The 14876-nt window shown below is 41.9% G+C and overlaps 1 protein-coding gene and 1 non-coding gene across 7 annotated transcripts in view; one reads left to right on the top strand and one right to left on the bottom strand.

Moving 5' to 3' along the window:
- Window positions 1-14876, top strand: part of ITSN1 (intersectin 1) — a 223966-nt gene that overhangs the window by 10131 nt on the left and 198959 nt on the right. The window lies entirely within an intron of this gene.
- Window positions 12982-13054, bottom strand: TRNAR-CCU. The gene has a single exon. It is a non-coding gene; the product is annotated as a tRNA-Arg (tRNA).

Raw genomic sequence — 14876 nt, forward strand, 5'->3', positions numbered from 1 at the left:
CCGGAGCCTGACGCGGGGCTCGAACTCACGGACCGCGAGATCGTGACCTGGCTGAAGTCGGACACTTAACCGACTGCGCCACCCAGGCGCCCCCAAGCTGGTGTTTTAATTAGTATCAAAGGGAGGGAAATACTGCAGTAATTGTAACCTTACATTACTTCCTTAGTTCAATTAGTTTTAAACCACAGTCATTATCTGTTATCTGTAGTTGTTTTGGTCTCATTAGATGAAGTAATATTGCAGTCGTGATTCAGTATTTTAAAAAATAACGTTTTTTTTTTTTTTTCTTCACTCCAAAAGCAATACATGTGTATTGACGAAAACTTTTGAAAAGAAAAAGAAAAACAAAAGTGGGCCTTTTCTCACTATCCAGCGATGACTATTCATACGCTGTGAGGGGTCAACCTGCTCAAATTTCTCAGGAAGTTCGGTGTGTGAGCTTCTCAGTCTGGGAGGCATGACAGCGTGTTAGGGATCAGGGCACTGAAGAGGGTCCAGGGATGGGGCAGCCCAGGGTCTGTCAGACTACTCATTCATGGCCCTGGGAGGATGCATGTTGCTGTTACTATACCTTCTAGTTCTTCAAGAGAGGCTGGAAATCCAGAAGTACGGCTTTAATATGAAATCTCCCAATTTTTATGTGGGCCACAATTTTTATAAACACACCGGGGTTCAAGCAAAGCAGACCTACTAAGGGCTGACTTCAGTCATTGTCGCCTTACAACTTTACAATCTCCGTACATACAGTTGTGTAGCCCGTTTTTCACTTAATATTTTGGAATATATTCCAGGCCTCAGCCACTTGCTGCTACTACCCTCCAGTGTGTTCCCCTGGCAGTGTGGACCTATTTTGTGTTCCCTCACCACGATTGGGTAAAACCATTTTTTAAAAATCTAAGTTTTATTTAACTTGCATTTTCCTACTACTACGAGTGAGTGTGAACATTTATCGAATGCGTATTGGCCCTTCTACAGATTTCCTTGATAACCAGCCACCTTGGTAGAACTCTGTGCTCCAGGGGTGTTTTGGTCATTTATTCCATATTTCTCAACATTTATCAACATAACATCATATACGGTTAGTACCACATTAGTCCTGCTAATTGGGCCTAATGGCAGGCATTATCCACCAAACCTGAGCACACCTGTGACCCATTTGAAAGTACAGTAGTTGGAAAGTTCTGAGTTTGTTCGGTGAACATGGGCCATGTGCCCTGTGTCCTGGCATTGCTCTAGATGTCCAGCCTTGAACCAAGACAGAATCTCAGCTCTTTAAGATCTTACGGGTCTTAAATTTTTCATTTCTCTTGGATTTTTCACATAGACCGATATTTATAAAAGACAATTTTTACTTCTAGAATGTGTAATTTATTTTTAGCTTGTATTACTGAGGTGAACTCCCCAAGTTCTAATCTCTTAAATTCAATTTAATTCTCTCAAGCTCTTTTAAACTCTAGACTCCTAGCAAAAGTCTAAAATGCACCTTATTTTGGTGATGAAAAAACTAAGTACTGGGACTCTGTGGTGGGAGTTTCTGTAGTGTCTGACCCAACACGAATCCCTTATCTGTCCTTTAACCAAACATCCGCTTCCTACCAACTTCTTCGTCCCCACAGATGGTGGAGAGGATTGAACGAGGTCTGGGAACCTGACCCAGGCTAGCCCAACCAGTGTTCCTTTCTTGGAAATTTGCAAATGGCCCCAAAAGAGAGGCGTTTGAGCTTCACATGCTCATGGTCACAAGGTTAAAACACTTGGGAGTCAAAGGCAGTTATATTCTGTTGTCTGGGGAGAGAGAATGGTGGTTTGTAGATGGAGAGAAAAAAGCACGTATCTGGAGAGACACAGAAAGAGAGAAGAACGCTGCCTGAGTCTGATAGCTTTAAACCTTTTCTTCATTGCTTTCTGGGGTTGGCTGCATTCCTGTTTCTGAGTTCTGTGAAATACTCCTATACTCTCAATATCCCCTCTTCTTTCTCCTTTTGCAGAAGCCTAAGCCAGATGAGGTGGGTTACTGTTCATGTCATCAAGGATCCTTCTCATTCTCAGCACTGTATTCATTTTATAATACTACCTTGTCTCTTGCGTTTCTTCTGAGAAAGTTGTGAATTTTTCATTATTTTTTAACCATGTAACAATAACATGGGAAATTAAGGATTGCAGGAAACACAGAAGTACACAATTTAATTCAGGTAATCATGATTTTATTGGAAAGGTCATTTTGCAAATGTGGACGCCACTTCTCACCTCTTTCAGTTCAGGGGCACCTGGGTGGCTCAGTCGGTTAGGCTACTACCTAGGTTAGGCATAATCTCTCAGTTTGTGAGTTCGAGCCCTGCGTCGGGCTCTGTGCTGATAGCTCAGAGACTGGAGCCCAGTTCAGGTTCTGTGTCTCCCTCTCCTTCTGCCCCTCCCTTGATCACACTGTGTCTCTCTCTCCCTCAAAATAAATAAACATTTAAAAAAAATTAAAAAAAAAAAAAGCACACAAGAAAAACCAGTTCAGATCTTTAGCAGAGGGACAACAGGAAGGAAGAGATTTGGAATGGACTTCCAAATGTCCTAGAATTTCAGTGGTGTTATTTCCCTTCACATACAAATAGCATTTTGGCCTCATGCAAAAAATGATACTAGAGATATTCACAATGGAAAGTATTGTTGTGTGTTCATGTAGGGGCTGAGTTTGATACCTGTTCAGGTGTGTTCTGGTCAAACCACTGAAACAAGACTCTTGACTTTAATATCTAAATACCAGGAAAATGAATCACAGCTTGATTTACCTGGAAGTAGGCTTATCATAGATTAGCTTTCTGTCTCATGGTGATGTCATAAAAACTCAGTGCCAAGTTTAAGTAGTTCACTATTCTAAGAAGTTGGCTGGGAAGGGAAAAAAGAAAAGTGATAGAAAGGGAAGAAAGGGGTTGTAGTAGAGAAGGAAGACAAAATCCATTGCTACAGTTTTCCTTATTTATAACTGTATTTGCTGATCTTTTTTATTTGCACGTGGAAGAAGCACAAACTGTCTTGAGAAAAAAAGAAAATCTATTGACTCACACACCTGTCAAGTCCAAAGGTTCTGATTGGCCTGGCTTGATCACATGCCCGAAGCAGTCCTCATGGCCAAGTGAATGTGGAGCTCTCATTGGCTGTCCTGGGCTTTTGGGTCCATCAGTTGTTGAGACTGGTACCTAAACTCCTGGAATTAACCGAAGGAGGGAAAATGGGTCAACTGGGAGAAGAAGAGTGTTGGGCAGGAAAACGCATGCCCAACCCTCTCATCATAAATGATGATCGTATGGAAGGGGACTGGTGGTAACCCCTTTTTTTCTTAAATGACAGTCCCCCCCCCCTTTTTTTTAAGTTTGTTTATTTTTCTTGAGGGAGAGAGGGAATGAGAATCCCAAGCAGGCTCTGTGCTGTCAGCCCAGAACCCGACGCTAACTAACTAACTTGACTAATCTCACTAACCATGAATGAGATCATGACTTGAGTCTGAATCAAGAGTTGGATGCTGGGGCGCCTGGATGGCTTGGTCGGTTATGCGTCCGACTTCAGCCCAGGTCATGATCTCACGGTCTGTGAGTTCAAGCCCCGCGTTGGGCTCTGTGCTGACAGCTCAGAGCCTGGAGCCTGTTTCAGATTCTGTGTCTCCCTCTCTCTCTGCCCCTCCCCTGTTCATGCTCTGCCTCTCTCTGTCTCAAAAAATAAATAAACGTTAAAAAAAAAAATTAAAAAAAAAAAGAGTTGGATGCTTAACCAACTGAGTCACTCAGGTGCCCCTTGGCTACTTCTGTAATTGCAGATTTTCTCAGAGTTTTTCAGTGCCTAAGGTGTGTCGGCATTCTCTCTGGGCTCATACTTGGAGGCTTTTTAACTTATGCTCATCTGGAACTACTGGAAAAATATATAATGGAAAAGTTGGAGCTAGAAAGGGGTATCCTTTCTTCACCCATCTGCTTTAAAAAATTTTTTTTTAATTTTTTTTTTTTTTAATTTTTTTTTCAACGTTTATTTTTGGGACAGAGAGAGACAGAGCATGAACGGGGGAGGGGCAGAGAGAGAGGGAGACACAGAATCGGAAACAGGCTCCAGGCTCTGAGCCATCAGCCCAGAGCCCGACGCGGGGCTCGAACTCACGGACTGCGAGATCGTGACCTGGCTGAAGTCGGACGCTTAACCGACTGCGCCACCCAGGCGCCCCTAAAAATTTTTTTTATTAGACTTCAGGAAAGATAGCAACTTGACCTGTTTCAGAACGGGATGGGCCTATTTTTGAGATTTCTTGTTCTAAGAGACTGATTACAGTAGGTGGCAAGAGCTTATGATACCTTGAAAAATATGTTGCTCATATTTTTAAAATGCTATAGCGTGATTTATTTCGCATGCTCTGATTACAATACTTGCATCCAGAAACTGTAGTTCCTGGGGTCCTCCTTCTCTTTATCTCAAGTTCCTTTCCTCTTAGTTTTGTGACCTTCTGTACGCACCTGGGAACTCAGAGCGTGGCATTTCAGCTGTGTCCTGGCCCAGTGGTCCTTGCATCATCCCTATCCTGCAGACCTGCATTGCTAGACTGATGCAGCTGTGTCCCGTTTCCTGTGTTCGTGCTGGCAAAAGTCAGCTGAAGAGAAGCGTAGGAACTCGTGGACTTCCTTCTCCACTTAGCTGCGACCTGCAAAGTATTCTTTCTCAGCTTTCTCTCCATTCCTCACCACATTTGCCCTTTTCCTCAAGCTTCCCGGGAGGCATCTGAACCTTCACTTTCAGCAGTAATGCTGCCTCCTGTTTGGGCCTGCCGCCCACTTCCCAAGTAGCTTTTGTAAATCTGTCTTACTCACACTTGCTCTCTACTTCTTGCGATAAGAGGGAGAAGGAAGAGGTGGGTGTCTCCTTCCCTCCCCCCGGGTTCTAGATGCTGTTCTTTCCTGTTTCCTCTGAGACTTTGCGCCATTCTCTCATGCTTGCTTGCCACAGCTAGATCCCGCTTGACTGTCGTGTGCCAGGTGCTGGGGTAGGAGCCTGGACTACCCCAGTAGAGACAGCTCCCTGTCCTCAATCTATTTATATTTTACTGGGACAGACAGAAATACAGAAAAAAAACCCACCCCACATAGATAGCTGATTTCCAGCTGTTGTATGTGCCATGATGAACGCGTTCAGGAGGACCTAATCTAGTTTTAGAGTCCGGGGAAGATGGGGCGTGCACTTGAGGTGTGAGCTATGCACAGGAGTCAATCAGGGAAGGGAAGGAAGTTGCTTCCCAGGCTGAGGAACCCGCATGTGAGCAGGGCCCGTACCGTGAAGGAGCACGGCACATTTGAGAGGAAGGCCACCGTGGCTGCTATTAGGGAACTGGGGGAGGAGGTGAGACCAGTGTAGCTGCTATTAGGACACTGGGGGAGGAGGTGAGACCAGCCGGTGCGGGGCCTCATAGGCATGTAAAAAAGGCTTGGTGTCAACCCAGAAGCTCTGATCTGAATTAGGCTTGTTCTCTGACTTGTGTGCATTCCTCTGGCTCCTCCGCCCCTTCCATCACCTCCTGCTCCGCTTCTTCCCATTGGTGCTGTACTCCCTCTGTCTCTTGGAGGAGTAGTTTTATGCTGGGTCTCTTTGCTCCTGTTACTTGTAGCGGGGTTCTGCCTCTGCCCCTCCATTGTTGATTCCCATACACAGATTTCCGTCCATTTGTTTCTTAACCTTTCTGTGACTTTCGACACATTTCTTCTTCTTCTTCGTCTTTTTTTTTCTTCTTAATTTTATTTAAGTAATCTCTACATCCAGTGTGAGGCTTGAACTCCCAAACCAGAGATCAAGAGTCCCGTGCTCTTCAGACTGAGCCAGCCAGGCGCCCCTTGGCCCATTTCTTCTTGAAAAACACTGTTCTACTTTGGCTTTCTCTGCCTTATACTCTGTGTTTTTCTTCTCCCTTACATCTAGGACTTCTTAGTCTCTTTTGAGGGCTCTTTACCTTGTATGTTGCTGTCTCTAGAGCTGTTACATCTACCCTCTTTTGACCCTCCACTGTCTTCCGGTACAGTCATCGCCCCTGTTGGAGTTTTAGCCACCATGAATAAATCCTGTTATCTGTGTATACCTGGAGTTCTGCCTCCTGAGTTCTAACCCTTTGCCTACAGCAATTATTTATTGAGTACCTACTGAACATCAATAACCATGTTAGATGCTCTGTGGTATAATAAAAAAAAGTGTAGTTGGTCTTTCTCCCTGGTTCCAGACACAGAGCTCTGGAAACCTTTGGAATTTCCTGAGTGGTGGGAGTGTCTTTGTTATTCAAAATTAGCCTCTTTAGATTTTACCTGAGTTTATGCTAATGAAGTGACTTTTAGCCCCTTACCCCCCAACAAGGGAGAGGGACTGGAAATTGAGTTTAATCCCATGGGCAGTGATTTAATTAGTCATGTCTCATAAAGCCCCTTATAAATCTGCCAGGATGGTGAGGTTTGGTGAACATTTAGATGTGTAGATGGGTAGGCACAATATTCCACGGAGGAGGAGGAGAGGGCATGGGTGCTCTTCAACTCCCCTCTGCCATACTTTGCCCTGAGTCTCTTCCATTTAGTTGTCCCAGAGTTGTATCCTTCATAATAAAACTAATCATAAGTGTGATGAAGTTTTGGGGTGATGGTGGGGTGGTCCAGAGCTGACGGCCAAGAAAGAATTCTTGAAGACGTCTTTGGTGCAAAAAGGTGATTTTATTAAAGCACGGGGACAGAACCCATGGACAGGAAGAGCTGCACTGGGGTCCTGACGGGTAGCTCATTATATATTCTCAGGATGGGAGCAGGTCAGGGATAGAGTAAGTCTCTAAGGTAGTTTGGAAGCAAGGTTTCCAGCACCTTGAGGGGCTAGCTGTTGCTAGGGAAACACCATTTATTACCGTTTAATAAAACCTCAGTCATGAGACCCTTCAGATACATATCGGGGGGTGGGGCATAAGCTTGTGGAGTATGAGCGCCAGCATATATCTTGGGGTAATTGAGATAAGGGAAGTAGACTTACAGGATCCTCAGATCCTCGAGGTTGGGATAATGTTAAGCTAAGATTCTCTTTTGCCCCCTAGCAAAGTGTCATCATCTAGGCTGCTGAGCTCCTAGAGGGCAGTCACTCTGCCCTTGTCAAGGACTTGTCAGTGGGCTATAGGCAGTTAGGGAATTTAATTTTTCATTTGCCTTAGTTTCTCCACATCACCATGGCAAGCACTTAAACCCCTTCCCTTTGTTCTTGGGGAGCCAGGGATGTCTGAGGAATATCACGCATATTCCACCCCGGAGGGAGGGGGCAGTGCTGTTAGTCTGTATTTTGCCCTTGCTAGCTCCACACTCCCTCATCAGGTATAGTGCTTTCCTAAGATTGGTGAGTAGTTCTAACAAATTACTGAACCTGGGGGAGGGTGGCGGTTGTGGGAACCCCCAAATTTGTAGTCTTCCTGCAGAAGTGCTGGTACTGTAGGGGCTACTTAAGACTTGTGGCTGGTGTCTGAAACGGGACTGAGCCCTTTACCTGTGGGATCTGTACTAATTCCAGGTAGATAGAGTCAGAATCGAATTTTAGGACACTCAGTTGAAATCAGAGAGCTGTTGTTAGAACTGATCACCTGGCTGTGGAGCATCTCAATCTTTCTGTATGGAATAGACTCAGTACCTGTCTATAAACCAGATAGATAGGTGGACAGATGGTTGCAATGTATCCATGCAAGCTGACAGCCTGGACCTTTTCTCTCTGATTCTGAAGTTGGTTGCTACATTCTTTCTGTCAGTTCTTCTGCCCCTGGAACATCTTTTGGTTTCATCTCTTTCTCTCTGTGTCCGTCGCTGTTGTCTTAGCCCCGATTTCATCATTTTTCATGTTACCACTTGGCTGTTACTGACTGGTCGGGCTTCTAGTTATTGGGGGCTTCTAGTTATTGGGGACCTCACGGAGCTTTATGTGGGTTGTGTTTTTAAATGTATCACTGTTTGCCAGATTAGAAATTAAAATTGAGAAATGTACAAAGTATTTTATTAATGTATTGAAAATACCTGTAATAAACCCACCACGTGCTTACATAAATAACAGATTTTTTATGAAAACTGTTTTACGAAAGAAAAAAATAATTTAGTGAGAAGAGAGCATCGTTTTACATTTTTGCAAACCTCTTTTAAAGTCTGGCTTAATAGAAGACAGCTGGCTTTTCATATCTGCTCCTGCAGTCAGTTGGTTGCGAAATGTTGTTTTGGTTGAAGTAGTTGAAAGAAATCTGGCCTTACACAGATATGTAGTTGGAAAAGCCAGGAGCCTTTTGATGGCATTTTCAGAAAATTGTGGTTATTCTTTGATACCATACCAAAATTCGACACTGCTAGTTTCTTAAGGTTAGTGGCAATGCGGAATCTGAAATTATGTTAGTGAACTTTTCATACTCCGTTACAAAAACATCTATAGTCCATCCTGCTGTTTGGATGACATTTTACACCTTTGTGATTTTGTAACATCATGTGTTGGTCATTCGGAAAATATTAATTCACTGATTTATGTAGATCTTGCAAATGTTGATATGTTTCATTGAATAATACTACTTTAACATCCCATTTGTTAGTATTACCACCCATCTTATTGGAAAAATTTCTCAATGTTAAGAAGTCTAACTCAAAATGACAGATACTAGTTTTCCAAATTCAAAATTTTTGCTCAAAAGCTTAACTTTTATCATTAGCCAAGTTACTATCCATTTTTCTTGAAGCAATAGGCTCATTTCATTTTTGAGAAACCACCTGCCAAATACTTAAGTCTGAATAAGCATAGTTTTTCTGTTGTTTTGCTAAGTAAAAATTGTGTTCCATGAAAAAAGTGCCTAATTCAGCTTGCAACTCATTTGCATAACTGTGTTTTCTTAAGACATCGGTCGTAGTCTGTGTGCCATAGGGATGCTTTATGATTACTTCCCTTTTTATTTTTATTTTTATTTATTTTTTATTTTATTTTTTTTCTTAATGTTTTTATTTATTTTTGAGACAGAGAGAGACAGAGCATGAACAGGGAAGGGGCAGAGAGAGAGGGAGACAGAATTGGAAGCAGGCTCCAGGCTCTGAGCCATCAGCCCAGAGCCTGACGCGGGGCTCGAACTCACGGACCGCGAGATCGTGACCTGGCTGAAGTCGGACGCTTAACCGACTGCGCCACCCAGGCACCCCTGATTACTTCCCTTTTAGTCATACAAATAATAAACACATTAATTCAAGGGTTGAGATTTAATAGTTATCATTCCTAATGACTTATCAAGGACCTTCTGAAGCAAAACTGATTTTTTTTTTTCAACGTTTTTTATTTATTTTTGGGACAGAGAGAGACAGAGCATGAACGGGGGAGGGGCAGAGAGAGAGGGAGACACAGAATCGGAAACAGGCTCCAGGCTCCGAGCCATCAGCCCAGAGCCCGACGCGGGGCTCGAACTCACAGACCGCGAGATCGTAACCTGGCTGATGTCGGACGCTTAACCGACTGCGCCACCCAGGCGCCCCTGATTTTTTTTTTTTTTGAGATAGAGAACACGAGTTGGGGGGAGGGGCAGAGAGAGAGGGAGCGAGAACCCCAAGCAGTCTCCACAGGTCAGCGCAGAGCCCGATATGGGGCTTGAACTCACGAACCGTGAGTGAGATCATGACCTGAACCAAAGTTGGATGTTTAAATGACTGAGCCACCCAGGCGCCCCCTGATTTTATTTAACGTGTGTGTGGCAGTGAGGAATGCATAACCACCAGTACAGTTTGGTGCCACTGCTAAGGTGGCAGCAGTTTACCCAGCCTTGTTTTTGTGTCACTGCAAGTATAAACACAATGAAAATAATGTCTGGGTACCATTATGGTCATAGTTTTGGCCTTTTGGACCCTTTGAAATGGTCTTGGGAACTGCAGAGACCCAGGAACCACCTTGAGAATTGCTACCTAAAAAAATGTAAACCTTTTTGCCCAGTTTATTTTTTTATTATTTTTTAAAAACTTAAAAAAAAATTTTTTTTATGTTTATTTTTTGACAGAGCAAGCCAGGGAGGGGCAGAGAGAAAGGGAGAGAGAGAGAATCCCAAGCAGGCTTCACATTGCCAGCACAGAGCCCTACATGGGGTTCCGTCTCATGAACCGTGAGATCATGACCCAAGCCGAAATCAGGAGTCAGATGCTTAAACGACTGAGCCACCCAGATGCCCCAAGAGGAAAGCACTTTACATTCCTCTTGTGGACTTAAATGTATTCATGTTAGTGTATTGCATGTTGAACCTTCATACCTCTAATTAAATGAAACATGTCAGCAAATAAATAGGTGGTAGGATATATATAGAGAGAGCCTCCAGCAGAGCCTTCTGCTGTGTCAGATGTAAGATTATACTTAGGTCTGGCCCAAGGAATAAACTAATTTTCCTTTATAAGTATACAAATGGTACCTGTTTTCCTAATCAGGAGACTCTCCTGGTATCATCTAGATTTTGGGTTATATGCAGTTGAGTTCATCAGGTAAGTGACCTGTAGGTAAGTAATCAGAGTTGCTCTTAGCTTTTATAGAATTTGCTTTAGAATGGCTTCTGGTATTATCTGACTCACACCCATGACTTCACACATACACAGGAATGTTTACTGAGTACCTGTCATGTCTCGTGTGTTTGGCAGGAAGCTTTCCCTATGTCCTGTCTAAAATTGGTTTTCTGTAAAGCTGTGAGATAGATGGTAAATACCCTTATGTTACAGATGAGAAAACAACCTCAATTTGCTATCATTTGTCATAATGAAAACATTCCAAAGGACACATTGGGTAGCTGAACTTAAATAAAAAATTCTTGAATTACCACAAAAGTAGATAGGAGTATTACAACATTATGAAATGAAATTTGGTATAAATGAGCATTTATCATGATTTCAGGGCTTTAGTCTACCTTTTAATTCTAAAAGGAGCAGGAATTGTCTGTAAAGGATTTTTTAAATACAACCTAAAGTTCTTTCACATTCTGAGGGCCCATAACTCTAGACAGGTATAGCAATGCTGGATTCATTAGGCGGTCATGCGTGTAATTATTCCTCAGAAAATGAAATCTATAAACTCTGGCATTGTGCTTATATTGGTTTTGTTATGAAATACGTTACCTTTTAGATTTCTTCTCAAGTTTGAGGTTTAGTTTACAAAACCACTAACTGGTATATAATTATATTGGAAATTTGAATTAGAAGGGCCTTTAGGCCCTGGCTTTGCTGGTAACTGTAACCTCTTATAATTGCTGTCAAGATGTGATCTAGACACCCTTGGAAATAGACAGTTGAGTCACAGTATCCTGAATAGTCTTTTGTCAGATTCAAAAATGTTAGAAAAGATCTAAATTGGAATGATAAAATGGCATTCACCCATCTGGTTTTGGGTTTACTTCTTTGTGACATTTCTAAACCTGATTTTTTTGTTTTTAAGTTTTATTTTTTTTGAGAGAGATGGAGAGAGAACACACTCGAACAGGGGAGGAACCTACTCACCGTGAGATCATGAACTGAGCCGAAATCAAGAGTCAGCCACTCAACTGACTGAGCCACCCAGGTGCCCCCCTAAATCTGATTAAGAGGCAAGTTCTAGGGGTACCTGGGTGGCTCAGTCGATTGAGCATCTGACTCTTGATTTCAGCTCAGGTCATGATCCCCCAGGGTCATGGGATGGAGCCCCAGTCAGGCTTTGCGCTGAGTGTGGAGCTTGCTTAAGATTCTCTCTCTCCTTCTCTGCCCCTCTCCCCCATGCTCGTGAGTGCTCGCTCTCTTTCTCTGTGTGTCTCTCTTTTTTTTTTTTAATGTTTATTTATTTTTGAGAGAGAAAGAGAGAGCAGGGGAGGGGCAGAGAGAGAGGGAGACAGAATCCCAGGCAGGGGATTAAAAGCACAAATTTTGAAGCAAAACTGCTCAGCTGTTGACTGCATAACCATAAGCTAGCTATTTCACTTTGCTATACCTCTGTTTCCTCATCTGTATAATGGGGTTGATTATAGTTCTTACCTTGTATGGTTGTTGTGGGATGTTAAAGCATCTAGCACAGTGCTTCACTAAATAGTAAGTGCTTATTATGAGAAATGACTATTATCATCACCATCTTTATTTTGTTATCATCTGTGATCCAATCCTGGATTTGTAATTTAAAACAAAAATGAAGGTGTTATATAGTCTGTTTGCCAGTTGATTCTGTGACCATTTTTAATTTCTCAGTTGTTCTTTTTGTCATGTGGAAGGTTGGTATTGGTTTTAAGCTTGGTAGAGAGAGAAGGATCAGATCCGTGGTTGGTTTAAAGTGCTTTCATGTACTGGTAAAACATAATTAGACGTAAGAATTTTTAACAATCCAACAACAGAAAGAACCCAGTTTTTAAAATGGGCAAAAGACATGAATAGGCATTTCTCCAAAGAAGATCTACAAATAGCAAACAACGCTTTTAGTTGTTAGAGAAATAGAAATCAAAACTGAGATGCCATTTCACACCCATTAGGATGGCTATCATAAAAGAAAAAAAAAAGGAAAATGACAAGTGTTGGCAAGAACGGGGAGAAACTGGAAGCCTTATACGTTAGTGGTAGGAATGTAAAATGGCACTGCTGTAACAGAACAGTTTTGTAGTTTCTTAATAAGCTAAATATAGAGATACAGAGTTATCATATGGCCGTAGCAATTCTATCTCTAGGTATATATCCCAAAGGATTGAAAACAGGTGTTGAGACAAAAACTTACAGATCCTCATTCATTTTCTTTTGGGATGATGATAATATTCTGGAATTCATTGTTGGTTATGGTTGCACAATGCTGTGAATATATTAAATGTCATTGAATTATACATTTCATAGTGGTTAAAATGGTAATTTTTGTTATATGTGTTCTTTCTTTCTTTCTTTCTTTCTTTCTTTCTTTCTTTCTTTCTTTCTTTCTTTCTTTCTTTCTTTCTTCATTCATGTGTTTACTTATTTTAAGTAAGGTCAGTGCCCAACATGGGGCTTGAACTCATGACCCTGAGATGAGGAGTCACATGCTGTCCCCACTGAGCCAGCCAGGCACCCCTGTGTTCACAGTTTTTAAAATGGAAAGAAATTAGACATAACATTTAGTCTACCATAGTGGCAATTTTGTCAAAATATTTTCTTAAACCATTTTTTTGTAATTTTAGGATAGGATCATTTGCAGTTCATATATAGTTCAATGAAATGTATCGTAATTTTTCTTATGTAGATCTAGAAAAGGTAGAAGATGAAAGCCATGAGAATTTTGATACTCATTCTTTCCTTAGTGCAGAGGTTCTCAGAGTGTGGTCTGGAGCCTCTGGGGACTCATTGAGACAATATAAAACAGTCTGCAAGTTCAGATTATTTTTATAATGATAGTGGTTATTTCCTCTTTTTATTCTCATTCTCTGTAGGTGCACAGCCTGGTTTTCTAGTGGCTGTATGATGTTTGAGGACATCATCTCTTTGATGGCTAATGGTTTATGTGCTTGTATATGTCTGTTTCTTATAAGTTTCTAAGGTAAATTCTTTGGGATCCTCAATTTTTAAAGAGTATAAAAGAGTCCTGAAGCCAGAAATGTAGAGAACCAATGTCTTAGTGAACATGTTATATGCTAATAATAAAAAATTATGTATGCAGTGCTTGTGTTATGCAGTTTTGGAAATACAGGGAGAATAAATTGTCAGCCAAATGATTTTTTGTGGTTGTTTTATGTCTTTATTCCTCAGAGATGATTAGATTCGGAACCAAGGTGTTCTTTTTGAGACACTGTAAGTCTCTAGTTTAGGATAAGGATCTCAGTTACTGAGAAAGTTTATGGTTGTGAATTTGAACAACTTTTACAATAGGAGTGATGCCAGATACGGTGATTAATTTTACCATATTCAGTTCCCCCAGACTTTTGTAATCTGTGATGCATTTGAAGTATAACAACTAATGTTTACTTAACGCTTACTGTGTTTTCCCATGTAATGATTCATCTTCTCCTCCCAACAACTCTGCAGAATAGGTACTGTTATAATGGTTAGTTAACTTGCCCATGATCCCACAACCAGAAAGTGGCAGATCTGGTATTAGGGCCCATGCAGTCTGACTGGAGTCTGTGCTGTGAACCACTGTGCCATTTGCTATCTCTGCCTACGCGTGCTGTATAAATACAAGCTCTCTGGGAGTATATATAGGAAGTTCCCATTCAGAGGGCTCATACTTCAACCTCTTTGTTGTACAGTTGACTCATGAACAACGAGGGGGTTAGGGGTGCTAACCCTTAGACGGTCAAAAATCCAGATATACTTTTTCACTCCCCCAAAACTTAACTGGAAATAGCCTACTGTTGACTGGAAGCCTTACTGATAACATAAACAGACGAGTGACACATACTTTGTGTGCTATGTGTATTATACACTGTATTCTTAAAGTAAGAGAGAGGAAAGAAAATGCTACTGGGAGAATCACAAAGAGGAGAAAATACATTTATAGTCTATACGGTACGGGGAAAAAATCTGCATATAACTGGACCCATGCGGTTGAACCCCGTTCATGGGTCAGTTGTACTGCATGGCAGTGGTGGCGGAATTGGGAGGCATCCTGGGCCTGGTGCCTAAGCCAAGGGCACCAGCAAAGAGCTGGAGGTAGTTGGAGGAGAGACGGGAGCTGTGAGGGCCAGACTCATGCCCAGGGTGCTTCTGGTCCAGACTTTTAATTGGATGTTTCTTTTCTTAGAGATTGGCTCTGCTTATGGCCTCTAAGAGGATATCTCCTCTTTTCTATCTTTGGAACAAGATAGATTTTCACAGTTTTCTCCTAGTCTCTGTCTTTGAGGCAAGCACTTATTCCATTTGAACTTTTCTGACGGTTTTTACTAAAAACTAGAA

This window comes from Lynx canadensis, chromosome C2, assembly GCF_007474595.2.
Source record: "Lynx canadensis isolate LIC74 chromosome C2, mLynCan4.pri.v2, whole genome shotgun sequence".
Lineage (NCBI taxonomy): Eukaryota > Metazoa > Chordata > Mammalia > Carnivora > Felidae > Lynx > Lynx canadensis.